The sequence below is a fragment of the Nymphalis io genome, chromosome 15 (assembly GCF_905147045.1).
Source record: "Nymphalis io chromosome 15, ilAglIoxx1.1, whole genome shotgun sequence".
Lineage (NCBI taxonomy): Eukaryota > Metazoa > Arthropoda > Insecta > Lepidoptera > Nymphalidae > Nymphalis > Nymphalis io.
The window spans coordinates 4429476-4454601 of NC_065902.1; the positions used below are offsets into that span (position 1 = coordinate 4429476).

The window sequence follows — 25126 nt, forward strand, 5'->3', positions numbered from 1 at the left end:
TTAAATCACGGAGATCGTAAAAGTTACGACGCTTTTCGCGTGGCTTAATTAAAAGAATATGTCCATCCGACGCCGCTGAGTGTAGGTGCCTATTTCGAGCTGCAAATAAACAAGAGAAGGTTTCTACGAAACATTTTATTTCACGACATACTTTGAAAGCTATGTTACATTTTTGTTACTAGTAATAACAATAATTACAAAGTTTAATTGTAAGTTACATTAACATTTTTGTGGCTAATTTTTATAAAATCAAGGAAATATTTAAACATTCGGGTTTTAATTTAAAAGATTAGAAAAAGTTAATAACCGTCTCAGCAATTTCAATATAATACTAGAAAACTAATATCACTAGTCAGACATTCTCGTAACAAAGTGTGATGGACTTAGCTACTTTCCAACATAACTCTGAAAATACTTTAGAAAGCTAGGCACGTTGTCGGTTTTATTTGAAGTGGAAACAACTACAGAACATGCGGCTAATTTGAAAAGTTCACAATCACCTGCACCGATCGCGGTTTCAGCACAATTTCCTGTCGAATTAATGGTCTGTCAATATTGTAGTCCTCCATTACTGCTTGTTGTGCAAACTGGCAATAAAACGAACAGTGCCATCTCGCGGCGAGTTTATGAGAACGTGGCGCCGGTGGTGGAACGGTCACGAAAAAAAATATCGACTTTTGTAATCTCCTTATTTTTTGTTTTGTTTTAGAGTTTTGTGCTCACTTTTATAACATTGCTTGTTTGTTTTACTTACAACAAAAAAAAAAGAAAACAACTCACTTAATTTATATTTAATAACTATTACCTTCTATTTATTTCATCGAATCATTAGAGTAATTATACACGATGTGACTAAATGCAATATTAATTTATCACCATTTTTTTGCATATTTACTAATAATTTGCGCAAGTTCAATATGGCAATTTAATTTAAATTGCAATATAATAATATTATGCGAATGAACTTCATTTTAGTTATATTATCCGCGACATTGAACAATTTGAAATGTAAACGAGCCTTATGTTTGAGACACCCAATAACGATAGTTATTACATCGAAATTGTATTGTTTTCGCAATGGTGCTGACAGTTGGATGACGGCCACATTTCGCCCCCCACCGCGCAGCGCTGTCATCGCCATTCAGGCAACACTGGAACATAAGCAAGGGGATATATGCGTAAAAATATAATCAGTTATTGGAATAATTCGTAATAAAATTCATGTTAGGTGCGGCTAAACAAGCGTTATTGATATTATGGATATCGCCTTTATGAAGAAAAAATAAATAATGGACTGTCTTTCTAAGTTAAACTTCAAGCTTATTTGATAAACTCGATCACGAGACGCAAATAAAACACTGTTTTAGACAACGTATACCTATTTTTCTTGGTTTCAATTATTATCTCAATAAACATACAAATGTTCCAATGAAAGTATTCAAATATTATCAAATTTCATCAAATTAGTAGGATTTCTACATTTACATCCGTCCGTTCGTTCATTCAAATTATTTCCATTCGATGCGTAATTATTTTAAAAATAATAGGATTAAAAGATGAATATTGTTTCTTAGTCATTTGATGAAATTTGGTACGAAGCAAGCTTGATTATAATACTTCTCGCATTATATAAATATTTCGTGACGGTCAGTCAAAAGGTTATTTTTCGTAAATTCTTATTTAAAACTTTTTGTTATCACCCCTATCTCAAAATCGACATAAACATGAACTGGATTGACATTTCAATATTGAAGGCATTTCACAATATCAATAGCTTTATAGCAGCTCTTGCTATATGACGCGATAAACAGCTTATTATGCGTAAATTGAATGTACTACCGCGATAACAGCATTTGAGGTTTTATAGTCATAATTTGAATCTTCTATCAAACACATATTACACGCCGTAACAGCTATGATTAGTTTTGTAAGACATATATAAGTAAATAAAATAATGCGACCACTATCGCTATAAAATAAATTATTATTCTTATAAATCAAATATTTACAATAGTTTAATAACATAATATTACGTATTCATATAATTGCCAAAAACGATCAAAACAAAATGTTGATGAGTCAATGTTTTTTATGACTATGACTATGACATGTATAATTTTCATTTTTTAAACCATTAAATTAATTTTTTTTCTAACCCTTAAATACACAAAATAGTACAGTAGTTAACGACCGTCTTTTAATACAAGTAATGTTTCATTTTATATTCTAGAGTATCAAAGATGTGTTAAATTAACCTTAGTCATGGAATCCATTCTCACGGGATCATAAAACTCAACAAAGCGTTAAGTGGCAGCACTATCGTTAAGCGCTTCTTAATTTTTATTCTAGGACTACTACGCCATCTTGCGACGACGAGTTTTTCTAAGGACGTCAACCTTTATATTTATTATTACAATTAGTATCGTTTATTATCAAAACTCGCACTTTTAAAAACACATATGAATACAAAATTTGACCATTTTTGCGCATGTCTGTGCACTTCTTTATTATACAAAATTGATCCTTTTTTATAAATAATAAAAGTAATGCCGATCATTTTATGTTAACGTAATAGAGATTTCTAAGATACATTGTTTTATATTTTTAAACTTTTTTAAACATATCAATAAAAGCGCTAGGTTACACTTTAAGCATTCATAGTATAATATTATTTTTTAAATATTATGTTTGATATTATGATAAGTTTTGTTCAATTCAGATTATATTCTTAAATACATTATGTATATAATTTAGAGTTTTAACGAAGCATGTTATATGAAGAATACTATTAATTATTTTGACAAAGACTTCAGGAGCCCGGATAGCTCAGTCGGTAGAGCATTGGACTTTTAATCCAAGGGTCCAGGGTTCAAGTCCCTGTTCGGGCGGCCATATTTTTATTTTTACCTGAATGATAAAATACAATATTGGTACTCATGTATAAATCTTTTTATTATATTTTATTTACACTAAAAAGTTAACTTTTAACATTTTTATAATTGCTCTCCTCGTTAAAGTATTGTATTTTTTACCACGTTTTTATTAACTACCATTGACAAAGTCTATGAATGTAGAATTTTGCAACTTCCTGATGCAAACAGATAGAATTACTAAACCGATTTTGATGAATTTCGGTATGTAGCAAGCTTGAATTTGAAGGAAGGACATTGTGGAACTACTTTTTATACCTAACACCTGCCCTACCCGCCTAACACGTGAGCGAAGCCGCGGGCGAACACTAGTATACTTTAAATTTATTGCTCAAGATTTGTTATCCCGACCGACTACTACCTACTAGGGACCCCAAAAATTCAGAAATAAAGTGCAATTGTTTTATATTTGGCTTCGTTTAAAAATTTAAGTGTTTTTTGAGAATGTCACAAAAAAAACTGTTCACGAGCGAAATCATTTATAAAAATGTTAAATAAAAACAATTACAACATAGAACTGAGTAAAGAACGAAATATATTATTAACGTTTTCAGACGAGTATTTTAGTTTCCTCGTGAGTACTACAAATCGAAAACGTTCGTATGTAATTATATATATGTATATATATAATATGGCTTTACCGTATTGATTGAGTGATTAGTGAGAAGCCTTAGAGTCTACTTCGATGAAAATGTGCCGTCACACTCAAACGGTCGAAGCGAAATTTAGCATACATGTGGTTTCACTCAACTCGTAGTATAACAAAGCAGTTGCGTTATTTCGATCAAGAAAACCGTAACTTTGAGCAAGTGTTTATTAAAGTGTTGATACAATAGTCTGGATGTCTACACAAATATATTTATATTTTAACTATAAAGGCCTTAGTGGGTTGATAATATAAAAATATGGATATTTTGAAATTGTTAAAACCACCTAGAAATGTTAAAGTTGAACTTATTTGTATAATTTACACATTCAATAACGATGACATTTGTGATTATATTTATAAATGATAATAATTTTACAAAATAGTGAAGCTGTTAATAATAACTACATTTTAACACAAGTGATGTTTCATTTTATATGTACAGTATCGAATATGTGACTATCCCAGGGGATGGTCGAGAAATCCATATATATCTATGTACAACGTCTGAGTAAAAATAAGAAGTGAAGCTCTATGTATATATATATATATATATATATATTGCATCATTTATAATATGATAGTCACCGAAACTAATTCCATAATCAATTTAATTATAATAAAATAATTATAATAAATTATATTACGATCCTATATCTACTTCTCTCTATCTATCTTAGCCTCCGCCAACAATCAGTTATATTAACGCAATGCAGTATACTCCACGCGTCCTCATACAAACTATGTGGCTAATACTAGTATATTTCAAAGGTCCTTATTGATGCCGTGTTTATCCGAATATTCCGATAACAACTCACTCATGACGTGGTCAGTATTGTACGTTGTGTTTGTTTGGTCACCGATGCCGAGACGAACCCTTAACAGGGGTTAATTGCATCATCTCTCAAAGCATGATCACAATACGCTTTAAGGCTGACATCGTTTTGGGTCGATAGCATGTTGCGTTTTGAATTTATTATTCAAAAAGTGACACTATACTTTTTTGTTACTTAAATCGTAATTCCTAATAAACATATATATCAACCATAAATAAGAGGTTTTGTTGTGTTCCCTTCTTATATCATATTCAGAACTAACCCGATTTATATTGAATTTCACTATATGATAGTTTATAGTTATAAGACAGTCAGAGGCTACATACTATATTCATGTATTCTATGTAGCTTAGTATGCAAACGTACTTGAAAAGAAAATTGTTGGTCCTGGTGCTTTCCAAGCAAACGCAGTAAAAATGACAGATCCTATTTATCTCTTTCATTGATAAATCACAGTAAGTATTATATATTTTAAAAAATGGGAAAGAAATAAAAGACCGTTTTTGTTCAATTAATACAGTAAATACACCTCGCAATTTGTGCCAGTAAATTTAAAGATATTTAATTATATATGATAAAAACCTATGGGAATAATAAGTGAAGCGTGCGTTGCATGCATCTGGCATGCAACGCAGAGTACGAGCGGATAAAACGGTCGGATGCTTGTTTAGATGCTATTATTTAAAAAATATATTTTTGGCGAAATCAAATTTTTATAAAGAACTAAATTAAATACGTTAATAGTCGAGTACAAGAAAGAACAGGTGTTTGAAGTAGTATATAATGTAATATAAGATTAATTTTAACATAGCAAAAACACTGAAAGCACATGATTACATTTGACTTCAATGTACTGACTTTTTAATATCATAATTTTCAATCTACTAATCTATTATCTAAAATAAAATACTAGTATTGTTTTGTTTTTATTAAAAATAAAAGGGAGTTCTAATTTAATGCACTTTTTTTTTTAATTGAACCATTAATTCGCTAACATATTTCATCATACAAGTAATATAAAACAGTAATCCGATTCCATCAAAAATATATCTTATTAATTGGAATGTACTGATTATCCATATACATATATTATACATATATTGGTTGAAACATTTTCTTGGTAAATTGCGTTGTATAATATAATAAGATTATTATTATGATACCATTTAAAAGGACAAGTCCTTTTTTTAGGTCATCATAGATAAGGTATGAGAACCGTCACGGATTTTTCATATAAACAAGGAAACAGCCCCTGTTTTTACACCAATGTCTTATGCAGGTTGTAATGGTAGTCGAGTCGAGTCGACTACTGAATCATGTGAAAGTATGTTTCGTTATATCTTTTTGAACAATTTAAAATTAAAAGAACAGTGGTTAGAACGCGAAAAACCTAACCGATAATCGTGGGTTCAAACCCGGGCAAGCACAACTGATTTTCATGTGCTTAATTTGTGTTTATAATTCATCTCGCGCTTGACGGTGAAGGAAAACATTTGTGAGGAAACCTGCATATGTCTAATTTCACTGAAATTCTGCCACATGTGTATTTCAATGCTGGTTGCATTGGAGCAGCGTGGTGGAACAAGCTCCAAATCTTCTCCTCAAAAAGGAGAAGAGGCCTTAGCCTAGTATTCACAGGCTGTTACTACTACTACTAATATATATTCTATTCAAAGAGATTACCAATTTTGTGATTTTACACGTCTTATTCTTTTATTAACATTTGAAATAATATAACTGACAGCTATGTCATTATGTGACACCGAAATCTTTGGTTCAAGACCCAGTTCAGATCAGACTATAACAATAATAATATCCTGGGACATTATTCACACACGTCCATCTGATCCCAAATTAAGCTTGTAAAAAGCTTGTGCTATGGAAACCAGACAACTGACATACTACATATACTACTTTTCTTTTGTAAATAAATACTTATATAGATAATTACGCCCAGACTCAGGACAAACAGACATGTTCATGCACACAAATGTCTGTCCTGGGTGGGGATCGAACCCACAAACTTCGGCGTGAAAGGCAAGTATCAACCAACCACGCCAACCGGCTTGTCAAAGACTAAATTAGTAATATGGATTTTTTTTTAATCTAAAAAGCAACCTGAAACCCGAAAGCACGTAAAACCTAGTTGTATCAGATTGTAGAATACACCTGTGTGCGCAAACACTTGCACCATAGAATATCTTTTGCGTCTCGCCAAGGCCGAAATTCGGTAAAGAGGACAATATTATATCATAATTATTACCTATGGTATTGAACAATAAGTCACACTTTTTTTGTCTTCGCTTCTTTTTGGTGAATAAAGTTATTTATTATTATTATTAATTGTACGACAGCGGATTCTTAAATTCCAGTAGTTTAAAATAATAAACACAACAAATATAATGATTTAGGGCCATTCATCTAGAGCTTAGTAAAGGAAAGGATGGTGAACTATGACATAAGAAATATATTATTTTATATTAATTGTACTTTCAAACCTTATCGTGTTGAATTGGAAATTAATTATAGCGAATTATCTATTTGTTCGTAAAATAACGTAATCTAAATCTCGAATTAACCCTTAATATCAATTTATGATATAACACACACACAGCGTCCTCGAAATAAAAATATTTTGGATACGTTTTGTCTGCCCACATTTTATGCGATGACAACATTCATCTACTTTTTTACCCTCGAGCTTTTTGTCTATATAGTTGAATAAAAAAAGTTTTTTTTTTTTTTAATTACATAAACGTTTTTAACGAAAACTTAATTTAGTATTAACTTGTTTAAACACGATTGAAGAAATTACTTCTCACGATCAGTTGATATCATCTTGTTCTTGGGTTGTTTTTAAGATGTCCGCGGCGAAACACGTACCGAGTACGAAATGAACATCAAATAAAAGTAGCAATTATATTAAAATACGTTAACCGAAAAGTTTTAATAACTTACTATACATTTTTGACACCTCTTTGAATCCTGTAACTGAAAGATAAACAAGTTTTAATATATTTTCAATTATTTCATCGCTTTGTCCCTTCGGTATAAATGAAGAATGGGGTGCTGGCTCTGCGAGCCTCACATACCTTCCACGCTATATTAATATGTATTAGAAAATTTTTATTCATCTTATCTAATACAATTTTCTGTAGATCTTTTATCATCTATTATTTTAATAAATAATATATAAAGCAATTCTTAGTGTTTTTAAAGAACCTTAAAATTCAATTTTAATTAATTTAATTCTTTACTGTTTGGCTTTTAGCTACGTCAAGGGATTACTTCCCCAATATCTCGTAAAACGAAGAAGGGCTTTTTGTAAAATCATTAAAAAAAAAACTATATTAACTTCTGTAATTTTACGTATAAAGTAAATATATAATTTGTATACCAGCATTCGACAAATCTGAGATTGCATTAAAGGCTATCGGAATTCATTTAATTTCACATGGTCACAGTTCTTGGTTACGAAGATATAGGATATGAAGGTATAGTATCAAGTCTTTTATGTTTCATTAATTAACTCTTGGTACTCATGAACGGTATTTTAAATGCGACATTTTCTCATAACTTTTTGGGTCGTTACGAAGAGAATAACTGTTAATTATATTTACTCACAGAGAAACCTTTCTATAAGGGAGTTGCGATTTTTAATTTAAAATAGAATTTTATATTGTTTTATTTGTAACGATACAGTATATCTAAATAAAATGTTTACTTAGTATATCTGTTGTTGTTGTATTGATTGTGACATGACACTTTTTTGATGTGCTTATTTCATAAGATAATATAGATGTGCCTTTTTCGTTTGATAATAATTCTTTCAATATAAATATTAAGTGGGTATTCTTTAGGCGTATTTTCGTCTAGAAAGGAATCTTCACCTCCCACTCAAGCATATTCTAATTAAAGGGAAGCTTTAGGCGAGTTCGCAGGCCTGTACGAAGCGATCACTCACTTGCACTTTTAATTAATTTATTTATCGAGTCGCGAATCGACGGCGCAACTCGCGCCGCCGCCCCGCCCCTCTTTTGCCTATATAAGCCATAGAAGAGCAGCGATGTCCGTCAGTTTTCTCAGGGACGCCCTAGGCGGCGGTTCCCATCGGGAAAATGTGTCGGAAGGACGAGGGCTACTTTTGATATTTTAGATTAACTAAAAATGTAAAGAGGGTTAGGGGGTTGCGTTTAGGGCTCGGTCTTCGGGCAGCGATGGTGGTCGACCTTGAGGTAAGTCAGTGCAAGCGCGCGGTTAAGTCGATAGGCCCGGTGCCGCCCGCCCACGCGCCTGCACTACAGCTGTTTTATTTGATAACGTGTCATTCCGTTGCTTCCCCACATATCCTACTGTCCGAACTTTTATTTCGCTTACAATTTAACTGTTACAATGTTTTCGGTTGGTTTAATATTTTTATTTATGTTCAAAGTTCCCTAATATAATTTTTTTTTCTATACCTTATTTTATATTTCATGACATTTTTATAAACTAAAAACTGATTTATCAACTAAATTAGATTTAAAAACTATAAATCTTCGTGTAAATTAAATATAAACTAAAAACATCAAAAATAAATATTTTAAAAGTTTATTCAAAATACATTCAGCTGTAAATAAAAATCTTTCACGCCCGATGATGCGGCACTCTGCGATAACATTCATAACACAGCCCCAGGGGCTTAAACCAATCGAGAATCGTTGGGAAATCTGTATCCCCATAAATCTAGTACATTCAGGGATAAGCAGCTAGGTCCTACACTTGGTGGGTGGCCAAGTATAGACGCCGTATGATTACTGTCTCACGATCCATCACTTAATTTGCTTAATTTATCCCGAGACGTTCCTGGGCGTAAATCGCGAGGTCTAATGGCATATTAGAATGATTCGCATTATCTTACGCCTTCTGTCTGAGACGACTTATTTTCTTGATAGTTAAACTCAAAGTATTATATATAGTATACTCTCTAGACGGATGTTTCATAAGTATCTACTTAATTACAAATAGGAAAAAAAATGATAAAATAAATGATTTTGCGAATATAATCGCTGAAAAATGCAATAGTTGTTGAAGAATAGTTTTACAATAAAAGCCTACCGAGTACTCAGCCGCAGAGCCGTATTTAGAGCATGAATTTTAGATACGTGAAACCAACACGTTCGAAATACAACATTATATTTTATGCATGTGTAAAAAGAAGCATTCAGCGGTAGCGATGAAAATGATTGTGGGTTCGTATGAAAGTTACAACAAATTTAAGAAGTTGAATCAATCTCTATTCGAGCTGAAAATTCAGAAACTTTGTAGAAAACTTCGAGGAAAACCGCTCATGTTGTGTACGGCATTGAAACGAAAACTTTACGTCTCTTATTTCCGAATTAATTCTTGGCATATTTGACTTCAAACTGTTGATTAATATATGCTTTTTAAGATTTATTTTACTTAATTTAACTTAAGTTATTTAATATTTTTTAATAAAATCGGCTATTAATATTAAAATATCTGCATTTATATAAATATATTGAAATTTGTTAGAATTAATTAAATTTAGAAGAAAAGAATAAAAAATCAAAGCTCATGCCTAAAATAAATACTTTGTACACAGCACTCTGTGTAACTATTAACTTTTAACTATTGGTCACTACCAATAGGCAGTTTATAAAGGCAGTTCAATCCCAAGGTCGGAAAAATAAAAAAAAGGATTGAATTTTTCGGCTAAACATTATCAGTAGAAGTCGAAAGTTTGATAGTTGCCAGTGTTTATATTCCCAAGGCAAGTAAAGTCGATGGTTCGGAATCCTTCATGAATTCTCTCTGGTCGTGTCGATAGCTTTCCAATTATGAGAGGGAGGGAATAGAGAGCACCTGTGTTTGCGCATACGCATATAATTTAGCACTATAATACTCTTACACAGTTGGATTTTCTTCGTGTAGAATGTCCGCCGTGACCGAAATCGTTAAGATTATCATCATGGTGTACGAAATATGTTTTTATCACACAAATTATTGGACAGATTTACGAGGGTGTTAGGACTTTATTGCGCATACATAGGAAAATAAATAACTCAGATTAATATATCAGGAACTAAAAAAACAGAGTGTGTATATCGCCAAGTCCTCTGTAAGTTAATTCGTACAAATCGTACTTGGAGTATACAAAGAAAAAAAATTATTTGAGGGTACATGTACTATTCTAAAGATTTTCTATAGTAAAAAAAAATGAATAATCAGTTCGGCTTACAAATATAAAGACCGAGCAGCAAATTGTAAGTAAAATATATAATTTTCCTTAAAGTGCCAGTTTCGACTTATCGTACAAATAATTTAATAGGCGAGAGCTTGCGTATTGTCATCGTAATAAAATAGCGATAAGAAAGAAAACAGCCTTCTTAATTAAAGGAAGAGCTTTCTGCTGCCTTATTTAATTACAACATTGATACTTCTAGAGTACCGTAAATGGTGTATCTTACGGATAATTTTCTCAATTCGTAGAAAGGTGCGTTTGATAATATTAAGACATTTTTTTAAGCATTCATTCATTTTTATTATTTAACTTCAAAATGTAAGTAAAAAATAGTAAGAAATATTATTTTTTTATCGTAGCCGTTTAATTTTCCTGTATTTATACCGTAACAGCCTGTGAATGTCCCACTGCTGGGCTAAAGGCCTCCGCACCTCTTTTTGAGGAGAAGGTTTGGAGCTTATTCCACCACGCTGCTCCAATGCGGGTTGGTGGAATTTATACATACATAGTTAATCAAACACTAAATATTTAATTATTATATTTATTTAATAATATTTTTGTAGAAATCTTCTTGTAAAAACTTACCCGAATAAAGAGTATTTTTGATATTCCAATAAAATTAAAAGATTATTTTATAAGTTTATTTACATAAATAAATAAGAAAAAAGACATACAATATAAAAGATTAAAACGTTAATCTACTTCGTTAAAAACTTGTGAATAGGATTTAAAGAAAAACGTTCATCTATTACGAGTTCGAACAATTTTAATATGTTCAACTTCCAACCCTGGCTTCTCTTATTATTCATCTCATCGTATACATACATTTCTGGAAGCATATTCAATTATATCAATATACGTTCAAATTTAATTTTAGGGATGATATATAAATTGAGTTCGAAGCAATATATTTTACTTAAATATATTTAGAATAAATTCTTAAAGATATGATATTTACTCTAAAATAAAATACATATTTTTAATATATTCGTGTTATTGATTAAGCTATAAATAATGAAAAAAATGATAAAACTAAATAATTATAGGCTCCTGATATGTTGGATTATTAATGGAATGTTGTTCAGCTGTTAACTATATTAATGATGTTACATATTTTTTTTAATTATAACAAAAATACTAGATAACTTGAATAAAATAATAGTACGTTCAATCAACGTAGTAATAATTCTCACAGCTGATTCTAACTCAGTTACAATTTTAAATCAAAAGATTAGCTCTTTAATAAATCTTTTAGAACAAAAATATGTTTCTAAGTTAAGTCTGTTATTTTAACCAAAAAAAGCAATCAGGTCGCCGGTCGACAAAAGAGCGATTGCACTTATACACGTAATAATTTAAGAGCTTTAAACAAACTGAATCAGATTTCTGGTGTTCGTTTTGTTTTCCGCTTCCGATTGATGTAAAAATAAGAAAGAGTTTTGTTTGTCAGATGAATGTTGAGTTTGGATTTAACTTAAGCACACAAATAGATAATACACTTACATTAATTATTTTATTTTTAATAAATCTAACGATAAGAATACGTCATATTATTGTATTATTAGATAAATTCAAATATCGTCTTTTTACATTCGAAATTGTAAGATTATCACAAGAACTATCGAATATTCTTCTGATAGTAACGTAAGTCTTCAATAACGTAATAGCATTTCTCAGAATAAAAGTGGCATATAAATTGGAAGCAAATCATCTTCATTTACATTTTAAAATGCCAACGGCGACGTTGATTGGAACGAATTTAACCATTAATTAAGTTTACTTTATTTCAATAAACCCAGTCTGATTCCTTGTTAATTGCCAGGCACAATGAAGTGAAAAATCGGTTGCAACTGAACTGAACGACTGGAAATGCTAATTTACATTCAACAACAAGGGAACGAAATAAAATGGATATAAAAATAAAATAAGATTTTACAAGCTGGTAGTTATACTTTTAGTATACCATCTTGTAGATAATTTTTTTACTAAGAAAATAAAATTCGACTAATTAATTGTACTTATATAATTACGTACATAGATATATTATCTGATGATGAAAAAACGTATCTTCTCGAATTACGAATAAAACCCTTTTTAAACGATAAAATTATTTACCGTCAGAATGCTTGACCGATTTTAATTGTTCTATATAAATACTCGGATGAATCATTAAGCCTTTGACTCTCGATTCAAATTTCCCTCGCACTCATCCCACTCCTGGTAATTAAAAACGCATTTATGTTTGGTTATTGGATCTACGCGCCACTTCACTACAGATTATCCCGCCCGCTTTTCAATAGTTAATATATGTCTTCTACGGTCTTCTTCTTCTTCTCTTGTCATTTATTTTTCTGATAATTTACGATAAATTTTTATTTATACTTTTCTAAATTTTTGCATTTGTTAATATAGTTTTTAATTTCAAAAGAAAGTTTTACTATAAACATAAATATTGAAAATAAAGTAAATAAACCAAAAATAGATATATTATTTCTTCTCTATATGGCTTCCAGAATTTTTCAGCACTACATTTTCGTACAAGATTTTTTCAGATTAATTCTTTGCCTTTTTTAAAATATTCAGCCTGCACGTCCAATGCGTTGCGCAGCCTAAATTTTCCCACATGTGTAAGTCCCCGAATAAAAGTGCTCTAAGGCGTGTGTCAGGCGAGTGTGGAGGTGGCTTTTTGTTTCCTTAGGATTTCCACGTTCTGCCCGCCCCACCAGCCGGGTCGGCGCCGCGTTATTATGCAAGGTCATTGTAATCTACTCGCAACACTCCATTATAACAAACTCGAAGCGTTGTATTGTTTAATATAAATTAAATTGTTTTATATACTAATTCAATTTCAAGCAAATTTTTAAATGTCACCAGTATGGTTTTGTTAAAATTTATTAATTGCTATATAACGTAAAAGCAAATCATCCATAGACTATTTTAGTTTCAATTTTACTATAATATATTTACCAGTATAGTTAATTACAAAATAATAATATTTGCATTGCACCATTACTAAAACTTTGATGCATACTCTGATATCCGGCAGTCACCGAACATTTCATGCTGCCCCTACATTCGATGAGTGAACCGGTTCGACACCCCTGGTTCGTTTTTGGACATTTTGCCGCGCCATTTTTATTTCGACATAATTCCGTTTTCAATTTCTAGCGAACGTCGTCGGTGAGATTGGCGCGTAAAACTCGCGTAAACATTCGAGCGGTTGCGGAACGGTTACTCCCGACTGTAACCGGTTTATGCCATTGCAGAGTGTAAAGAGATAAGGTTCTTTATGTGTGTAATCATTTTGTGTTACGACGGACTTTGTCGCTCGTGAGTGTTATTAAGGCGTTGTCGTCCCCCCAGCTTTCATGACGTGATTTTTAAAGTATTCAATGTGTGCAAAGTCTGAAACGTTTTCACTCTAGACATTTTTATCTTAACGTTTTTCAAGCGCTACAGTAGAATTAATGAAAATATTTTTAACTTAATTAAAATTATGTTTATAAAGTAAAAAATTATATAAGTTCATCAAGTTAAATTTAAACACTTTGGCTTCATATAGCTTGGTTTTAGTTTAAAAACAATGCACTGTCTTTCAACACTTCGACATGTCGCGTCTCTTCTATAAATCGAGACAGTATGATTACGAATTTAAGCAGTCGCAGCTAATATGAATGACAACGGGTCGACCTACTCGACATTCATTTCCCTAGGCGCACCTCTCTTATAATAACTTACACGGTAACATCGCCTTAAGATACAAATATATATGTAGTATGGGACGATGGGGATACAGAACCCACATAAATTGCTAAATGTACTAACAAAATATAATTGAATTTTTGTAACGATAGCGAGAGCAAATAAATTATTCCAATTTCGACGAATCCTCGTGATACCGAAACACCTTTTTTGCAGCGAAACGTGTAGCGGCTGTATATTTGCCCATTGAATAGAATAAAATTAGAGGCAGACAACAATTTTCGGCATTTGAATTGCTGAGCTCCAAATACTTTTATACATATCTGATGAAGGTGCAGGCTTTGGCGCCCTATAATCCAGATTCGACCCTTGAATACAAGCGAACGAGCGGGTGGCCGAGGTTTTAGAGTGGCCCTTCAATCAGCCCTTCCTTGCGGGCATGCGCGGGGGAGGAAGAACACGGCGCGGCGCGGGAGGGCGAGGCCACGAGGACCTTTGAGCTCAGACTCTTTGACACGAGCCACTGGCGCACTCTTCAAGTAATGATTCATTCTGCTGATGACTGACGCGGCTAATGCGACCGTTTCACCCTCTATAATATTTGGTTAAGGATTAAAGATACGGTCTCTTTAATTTCATTTGATCTTCTCTGTTACTTGTGTGTGACACGTCTTTTACATGTTTTCTTGTTCAAAAAATTACAAAAAATATTTTTAATATCTACAATATTTAGTGGAAATGTTTTTAGTATATTTTGGAAAATATTTTAGCTTGAGTAAGAATCTTCTCGTGTACGCAGTGTTGCCACGCGTCGATTGGTGACAAAGCCGGCCATTGTATTCGCAATCCTCCAATTATGAAGACAATGGGGATCCTCTTGCGATCGTCCCGTGCGTAGTTTTAATCCCTAATCGATAACAGAAAGCTTTTATTTTAAACACTTTTAATTCAAACTACTTAGTATAATTATTATTACACTTCGACATATTTTAACACTTTTACAACAGGAAATAGTTACTTATCTTTTATCGATAATATTATTAACTTCTACACATTTTAAAAAGATTGTTAAAATGTTTGGAATATTCGTAGCTATATTAATCGCATAACTATACTTTTATAAAGCCACTTAAGTAAACTAGAAAAGAACTAAAATCAAAACCACTTCCATATCTCATATCTCACAGTCTCACTTATATGTTCGGTATTCAAATCTAAAATGAAAAGAATAAATGTAACCAATGAAACATCATTGCATGATATTTTCAATATTTTCTATTTTCATATACATCGAAGCTATCATCAATAGAATATAATATATTCAGTTGGTAGAAGCACGAAGATGAAGGCGGGTCGTTATCATGTCAAAGAAACTATCATATTACAGGACTCAAAGACCGCGGTTTGTTTGATGTCAGTTATGGACGATAGATCTCGTTGAAATTGTATTACATTCCACAACATAGAAAATTATCAAAACTCTGTAATTTCAATAGGACAATTCAAAGAAATCAAAATATGTATGTATTTTAACCTATTTGACGATAAACGGAAAAACTCCATTTCAATATACTCCGTTCGATATAAAGTGTGAACTCAATACAATCGCGGGTATTCGAAGTTGTTTATAAATTCTGCAATATAAACGAAATCTTTTCTTAAAGTGGCCGCTATAACATGCAGTGGATGTTTCATTCGCAGCTATAGCTTCGTATTCAACACAAAGCTTGAATGCATTGCTGTATATCAAAGTATGAAATAACATTTCCTTAATACATCTCGAATGACGTCGGAGTTTATGTAAATTGTAATACACGTTTTGAATATTTCGGTTTATGGGAGATATTTACTCTAGTAATGTGACTTTTTACGCATTCATGCCGTGTCTACATTAACGACCGGACACATTGAACATTGAAGTAACAAACACTAAGACATATTTGAAACTTCCTAACACATTTATTTTCTCTACATTATAACATCAAGTATATTAACATAACAAAATTGATCTATGCAAAAGTTATACATTTAAATTCATTAGATATTAATATGTTTTATGGTAACGAAGAAACATTTTAAAAATATGGGTTATAGATTATTTTGTATGAAGAAAACACGGTGAACATCCTCAATGATAAATTCACTAAATTCGCTTGAGCCCTTAATGAAGTTTAGCAGCAAAAGTATTAATTTCACCATTAATTTTGAGTAATTGCGCTTAAATTTAGTCAGATTTTAACACATTAAATTATATTTATGTTTGTTTTTTGTCGAGCACCGGTTTCCGCCTCTTCTAATTGGTATTAACGTTGTATTATGATGTATGAATATGAAAATTAATAGGGTAGCAGAATTCGTTTAATTTTGATACATTATAACTGTTGTGTTGGCTCAATCTAATTTCTTTTTAATTATTTTAAATGTAGTGCGCCTAATTTAATTATTTGATATAGTAGTCCAATAAATCATTTGTTTGTATAAATAAATACAAACAACATATAACTTCTTAATCTTTGACAAAAACATAAAAGGCTCAGTATGCAACTCGAAATCACTGAAAAACCTTATAAATAAATATTATACTTACGAGAATTGGGATACACCGAGATAAAAAGTTTTTCAACTACCGTAACCGTAACAGCCTGTGAATGTCCCACTGCTGGGCTAAAGGCCTCCTCTCCTCATTTTGAGGAGAAGGTTTTCAACACTATTTTATATTTTATCCGTACATTTTTTTTATTATTATTCATTTATATATATTAATCTATAATAGAACTATGCGATAATAATAACAATAAACTTAATATTTTTTGGCATTTTTATTTTTAAATTATTTCTGCAGTATTTTATTTGATTCGTTAATTTAATTTATTATATGTTGTATTAATGATTATTTTATCTGTTACAGGTACGTAAAATTTTCAATATTATTTTGGTAAGTCAAAGTACGTAATACAAAAATAAAAATACACTTAATCGTTTAAATAATTCGTAATTTATCAAACTCCACTAAAAAAGCATATTTAATTGCTTAATTGCAAACTGGCTTTCACTGGCTATTACTCTATATTGTAAGTATCTAGTTATTTAGACATTTTAACTGTAGTAATGGTAAAAAAGTAATTTCCATAAACTTATCAAGGGTATCATGTTAGGCGAAATTTATATAATCGATTTAACAAAGCTCCTAGCGGCCATAGCACGCATATGCTTTAGCCGATTAGCTAAGTTTAGCCTTGTAAGCTATAGTGCATTATAAATTGAGGCCAAAGAGGGTCCCTTAGCCCCAGTACATTAAAGAATTAGCCTTACACAACCGCAGGTCAAGTGCTGTTGAATATCGATGAACATGCTCCTTACTTTCTTTTACTGATATTGGCGATGAATATTTCAATATCACTTTAATATCTAATTTTAATAACATGTCTTTTAACAAAATAGTATATTAGAAGTAAAATTCTGAATTTTATTTATTTTATTATTAGATACTTTCATATATACAATATAATGATCGTAGTACATATTAATTTATCGAAAGATAAACAAAGGGAAAACATAAGTCCGACGTCGGACACATTAAACATTTCCGTACATATTTTACAAAATTATTGGAAATTTACGCAGTAAATAAATGGTTGCTTCATTTATTTTATACGACAACAAATATAACATGAGCAGTCTAAAGACTTCCTTGTCTTCAATTTTGGATATACGAGTAGATATTGAATTTTGACTGATTATTATTAAAAAAGTTAGCGGTGCTTACGTTAATGTCGGGATTTGCATCATCTATTCTACCGCCACACAATAATACATTGTATTACAGTGTCATTGTATTACAGTGGTTTAAAGGCTGAGTAATAACATGCACGAGAGCTATAGACTCAGCCCCATTGGTTGTCGGCGCTTATTATACTTATAATGTCGTAAATCACAAAATTACAAAACAATAAGGAAATTACATTTTTTTTTTATAGATTTATAGTTTAACTTTATATTTACACATATCTCTTATACTTCTAACACTGAAACAAAATTATTAATACATATACATATATATATATATATATATATATATATTCTACCGCTAGAAGGCGGTATGTAATATTGACATTGATATATATATATATATATATATATATATATATATATATATATATATATATATATATATAGCGGTAGAACTTCTACAGCACGATATTTGGTATATCAATCTCACAACAATACAATTATTTCTGTTGACTATATTAACCGATTATAAGTTAATATAACTTATATTTCTATTTATTATAATATAAATATTGCAGGAGATTCGTCATTAGGTCTTCGAAACATAACTTATTAAGATACTTATGGAATAGTTAGGGAATAAGCTCTAACGCTAAAAGGTGATCTAATCCGACTTCGGAATCTCTCGATATAGGAGAGGGCGAATTTATAAAGGAGAATATAATATAAAAAAGAATCACGTTTGTAATAAAGCACAAGTGGAATTCCACACGTTTGATGGCTTACTTTGCGGCTTAACAATACTCATCCATTCGACTGGAACCTCCATATTTAGTGCAAGCAAACTATTCAAGTTGAAATTATTTATTTTAATACTATCACATTTACACTTAATTGAATACTCCGATAAAAAATTGTGCTATCGTAACAAAATACTAATTTTGAGTATTATAACAATAAAAAATCCAATATCACGTAAATTACATATTGGCTGTTCCCTTACGCGTAGGATCGAAAGATTTCCACGCCATCAATGCCGATTCAATATCGGACCACTTATGCGGGTAGAAAGCTAAAGATAACTTTAGCACCGCCGGTAATGGGAATCTTCACCCGGGAGAAACAACTTTTTTATTATACCAGACATCGAATAAAATTAAATTATTTGACTTCAAATATTCTTACATTCGTGTATTTTTAAATCAAATATCCTTTGAGAGTACTTGAATGTTACGCGACAAAAAAATGCGGAAAAATATACGCGAAACAATTTTTTTCAAATTTTGAAAAAGAAAGAATATTCTCACACAAATTCATATATTTATTTTTAAATCCATTAGTATCTATAAAAATGTACAAACATCATTGCTTAGTTTAGCTCAATAGATGATGTATAATCCCACTCAATCAATTATGCAATCATCTTCATTACAAACAATATTGTGATATGATCTGTAATTAATATGCATCTTGAATGGCATTTGCCAATGTTTGTATAACTCTATTAAGCTGCGGTCACTTGGATTACTCTAACCACTGTATTGCATGTTCCCTTTGGTACAGAAATCCATCAACATTATGCTTATTAAATATGTAAAACAATCTAAATTAATTTAACGTGCTTTTTGGTTGATTATTTACTCCTAACACTAATCTTTGTAAGCATTGTTTTTATATATTTCAATGATAGGCAGGACAAAAACTCTTATTCTTCGGGTCTACGACAGGCGTAGCGCTGTTATTTGACTTACTGTAACTTGAAAATAAGTATGAATGAGATATATTCCTTAATACGTTCTGATATTTTATATTAATTAACAACTATGAGTTAAAACTCACATAATACAAGGAAATAAAACTGCAAAATTTTCCACAATACGTAACTTTTTGAGTGGAAAATTTCAATATTAAGCAACAACGTTATATATAAAATTTCGGATGCCCAAATTTCATCCTCGTTTCTTACTTGTAATTACTTATTTACGTTAAGCTGTATAAATGTTTGTTAGATCATGTTTCACAGACGCTACATGCGGGCGAAGTTGTAGTGCAATAATTCGGAGTTTATTTGCGATGTGGCCATTAGTGAGTTAATTATTCAGTTCTGCGAACTTCAGGCTGCTGTGCCCACTGATACTGCTCCTTACTACATTTCCGACTCTCTTAAACAAACCTTATATTTTACTTTTAAAATAACTAATATATGATTTGGCTATGTGTGTAAGTATATGATATGAATCATTTTTAAACATCTTTTACCTCCAGATTTTTTTTTAATTTAGAATATGAAGGCAGACGAGCATATGAGCACCTGATGGTAAGTGGTCATCAACGCCCATAGACACTGGCATTGTAAGAAATGTAAGTGATCGAGTTACATAGCCAATGCGCCACCAACCTTGGGACCTAAAATTTTAAGTCCCCTGTAATTACACTGGCTCACTCACCCTTCAAACCGGAACACAACAATACCAAGTCCTGCTTCTTTTGCGGTAGAATATCTGATGAGTGGGTGGTACCTCCTCAGGCGAGCTCGCATAAAGCCCTACCACTAGTAATATTGATGTTTTAGTCCACCACAGTCATATTGATGTTTTAATGTTGCTTTAAGAATAAATAATAAAATTACTTTTTATTCTAAAATAAATATTCAAATACAATAATTTCAGTATAATAATAAACAAGTTTAATAACTGATGCTATTTTTATGTGTAAAAAGACTCAAAATTTAGTCCATTAGTGCCATATTCAACGAAATTTGTATCGACTTACCTCCTCTCACAACAACTCTGCTGGCTGTGATAATTTATTCACATGTAAACTCGTCCCACAACTTAGATTGGACTTAAACGAGTATGTTGTGAGCGAGTATTATGCTTAATGAAGTTAAACACGTCCTAAACAGGAAACTTGACAGACTCCGGGTGAAATACAATGCAGCAAGACAATTTTGGTATGTCACAGCTGATGATGTCGCGTTTTACAGAATATGGTATAAATTTTGACTGGGTTGGCAATACGTTTACAACATATACAATATATATAGCATGAACACTGTAGTTAATTACTTTCGCTAACAGCATGAACTTAAAATTGGAATACAAATTAAATTTCACTGAAGTATTTAATGCTTTTTTTAACCATACAAAAAACATTAATGTAATATTTCCAGAGCTCTTAGTGCTCTTTTATGCGGTTACTGACCTAATTTTATCAATTTATTTTTTTAAATAGAGGGATCATAATAATAATTTAATTTAATTATAAAAGTATATATATATAATTTTATCTTATTTCATTTCATTTTGCAGTTGCATTTACTTAAATTTCAATATTAGATAGAAACGTCGTAAGCCGCATTATCATAATAAATGAACGTAAGCCACAAACCGTTATAAATGTAGAAGCCTGAAAGGTACAAATTGATAGTTTTACTGTGCATTTACTGCTATAGTTTGTAAGCACATCAGGCTAATTACGTTTGAAATTGAAGCGGCCAGCTAAAAGGTCATTAGAAGCTAAAGGCATATGAATTATTGCTAGGTGGCGGACATGTGACTAAGTAATAGGACGAACAGCGTTACGGTCTCATATTCCCAAAACAGAACTGTAATTTCCACCCTTAAATAGTGTAAATGTTTTGATTGCTTACAGTAAACTTAAATTGTCTTTCAGTGAAGGGTATTAATATTAAACGATTAAACGTTAAAAATTTCGATATAATTATCGCAATGTCAAATATTAAAACGTTGGCTGATAAAACGTACATTAACACGATAGAACCAGAAATAATGTGTACTCATCAGTAATTAAAGACGTAAGGGCGACGCCGACGCGACTGCGTCCGACAGGTAGCGTGTGGAATACATTTCGCTGTTCTATTTAAACATTACACATTTACACATGCACACGATACATTAACTTAATAGTACAAGAGTCTACGATCAAACTTTAATCTCATACTATTACTTTAATTTACGGCCAAAAATCCAGCGAATTGAGAGATATTATTATTTTAACCCAAAAATATCAATAGATATCAGAAAATTTCCGCGTATCGTCTAATCAAAATGATTTATTCAATATCGAAGCATTACACTTGCTTATTGATAGTCAATCCAGAAACTACCACCGATTCGGAAAAGAAACAAAAGAGAAGAAACCCTGAGAAGAACCGAAAATAACTAAAATATACAAGGCGGGGGCCGTATCAACGACCGAGCTTTCAAAAATGTCAACTAATTTTACCGAACTGTATTATTTTATTCCGTCACATTTTCGGAATGTAGTTAAATGATAGATATAAGATACGAATAACACGTTTTTCCGGCGCCAGGAGTGTGCGACCCGAGAGATATAAAAAAATTGAGATAAAAATATAAGCACAGCAAGCCGACTGAAAATCTTTTTCCGAGTGAACTTGGATCATTTGATGCAACAAAATTAATTACTTATTATTTGAGTACATTATATTTTGAGACTATTATGAAAGTGTTGGAAAAATTTTATCAATCATTTCATCTCAAAACTGTTGAACGCGATAAATTAAAAATTCCAGATCTAGAAAATGTTGATAATGGAATTGAAATTGTTGATTTTGGTCATGGGCTCTCGTACTATAAACTTTAATTACCACTATAACATCTTTTTTTTTTATTCACATGCGCCTCAAACATAAATTTTAATAACTTATTTAAGTAAAACACCAAACGAATAGAAAAACAGTTTCAAAAACAAGGTTAAATACAATATTTCTTATCAATGCAATTGCCCGTTGAGGCGTTCCTTCGTTAGAATTGATCCTGGCTGTAGAATCAGATGCTTACCATTAAAGTGAATTATCATCGAAACTGAACTAATATGTAAAAATTCAAATCTGTAGGATAAGAAGAAATGGTTCTTATTCAACTTTATATTTGACTTAAGCATCTAAAAAATTATAATAGCAAAAATATAAATAGCAAGTTGAATTAAAAAAAAAGTTCAGTTATTGCATATTGCATATTAATACAACAAAAATATTAATATGAATACATCCATAAAATTTATTTATCTCACCGATATTTTATAGCAAATATTACTGCTATGAATATCTTGCTAGTGATGAGACTTCAGACGTATTATCTAGCCGTTATTAATAGTAAAACAGATAAAACTTTTTTGTTAATAATCTTCGAATAAAAAGAATAAATAACGATAAATATGAAGCTAACAAATTTTTTAAATTAAAAAAATGCCAAAATCACTAAACCTCGTAGTTTTAATATTTCATAACACATCCAACAAAAGACGCTACTCTTCCTCGCCTGTTATTGCAAAATGGGATTTCACTACTATTGTTGGCTGTTTATTTAAATATTATTACGTGTAAGTGATTTCCTTTGTTACGTACTATTTAAAACGTATTTTCCTGTTATATTGCTCCTCGTAAAGGATGATGCCAGGACTTTTATGAAATCTGGTCCCCACCCTCCAATAGCGAGGTGTAATACATAGTCGGATAGGTATTTTTAAGCTGGACAAAAGTTACTATAGCGTTAAATTCCAATTCCTAGTCCATTGAGAGTTATGCATTACTGAACACGTCTGTTTAAAAAAAGTCAAATATAATGTTTTTTACCAATACAATGAATTTTGTGAATTAATACTAGTAGCGAACTATACCGTTCTACCATTATAATCAGAGTTATTACAAGTATTTATTACGTATGAATCATATGAAATGATTTAATCATATCTTTGACATATTTTGACCCAAGAAATGTTATTATTAATTTCTTATTTCTCATTTTCTTTTACAAAAAGTATTTCTTATTTCTCATTTTAAATCCAATAAAAAACGAAATACAATATAAATAAAATATATATTGAACCGTATATTATTGACTAATCAAAAGAGTTAAACAAACAAAGTTTTAATAGAGGTTAAACAAGAATTTCCTTATGGTCAAGTTAACGTAAAGTAAGCAATGAATATGTATGACGGTATAGCAGGGAATAAAGGCATGCTGAGAATTCACTGCACATTCCCTGTAAAATATGCCGTGAAAGCCTTCAAAACATGAATATAATAGCAAGAATATTGTCCTGTAGGCTAAATACTTTATATCAAATCTATTTAAGCAATCATATTTAATTGATATATTTTCTATTTATTGATTAAGTTTAGATAAGATACGCTTTTTAATTTAATCTCAGTGACATAACTTTATTCTCAATTATCATAAGCGTAGCAATATACAAAATAGGCAATATTTTAATAATAATTTTAATGTTCAAAGTTATATAAACTTTGAACGTCAAATTACAGAATACAGAAAGAAATTAATTATTTAATATTGTTTAACTAATCAGCCCATAAAAAGTTATGTTATGCCTTTATATAAGGTTGTAGCGCTTATTAATAAGTTCGGTTAGACACTGACGGATGTTAGACAATTGTTATTTGTGACATTTGAGTATTACTTTTCCATATCGATCAAAAATGTACCAATTTATCCGTAACAGCCTGTGAATGTCCCACTGCTGGGCTAAAGGCCTCCTCTCCTCTTTTTGAGGACAAGGTTTGGAGCTTATTCCACCACGCTGCTCCAATGCGGGTTGGTAGAATTAACATGTGGCAGAATTTCAGTGAAATTAGACACACATGCAGGTTTCCTCACGATGTTTTCCTTCACCGTAAAGCAGGAGATGAATTATAATCACAAATTAAGCACATGAAAATTCAGTGGTGCTTGCCCGGGTTTGAACCCACGATCATCGGTTAAGATTCACGCGTTCTTACCACTAGGCCATCTCGGCTCTACCAATTTATAATACTTGATATTATATATTGATGACTTATAATATAATTATTATAGTATTAAAAGTATATAATGTCTGAGAAATTTGCCAAATTTTCAACCAATCCTAGCTTCTTGGTTTACTTTTAAACCGTTAAAAACTTAGGATTGCATATTTAAGTTGAACAGCTTTACTATCGCTAGCTTGTTAATATAACGAGCGCATTAACAAATAGCGAAGTCTGAAACACAAATGA

The 25126-nt window shown here is 31.2% G+C and overlaps 1 protein-coding gene and 1 non-coding gene across 2 annotated transcripts in view; both read left to right on the plus strand.

The window, feature by feature from the left end:
- The window catches only part of LOC126773616 (matrix metalloproteinase-2-like), a 152816-nt gene that overhangs the window by 59537 nt on the left and 68153 nt on the right, over positions 1-25126 (plus strand). The window lies entirely within an intron of this gene.
- Positions 2816-2888, plus strand: Trnak-uuu (transfer RNA lysine (anticodon UUU)). The gene has a single exon. It is a non-coding gene; the product is annotated as a tRNA-Lys (tRNA).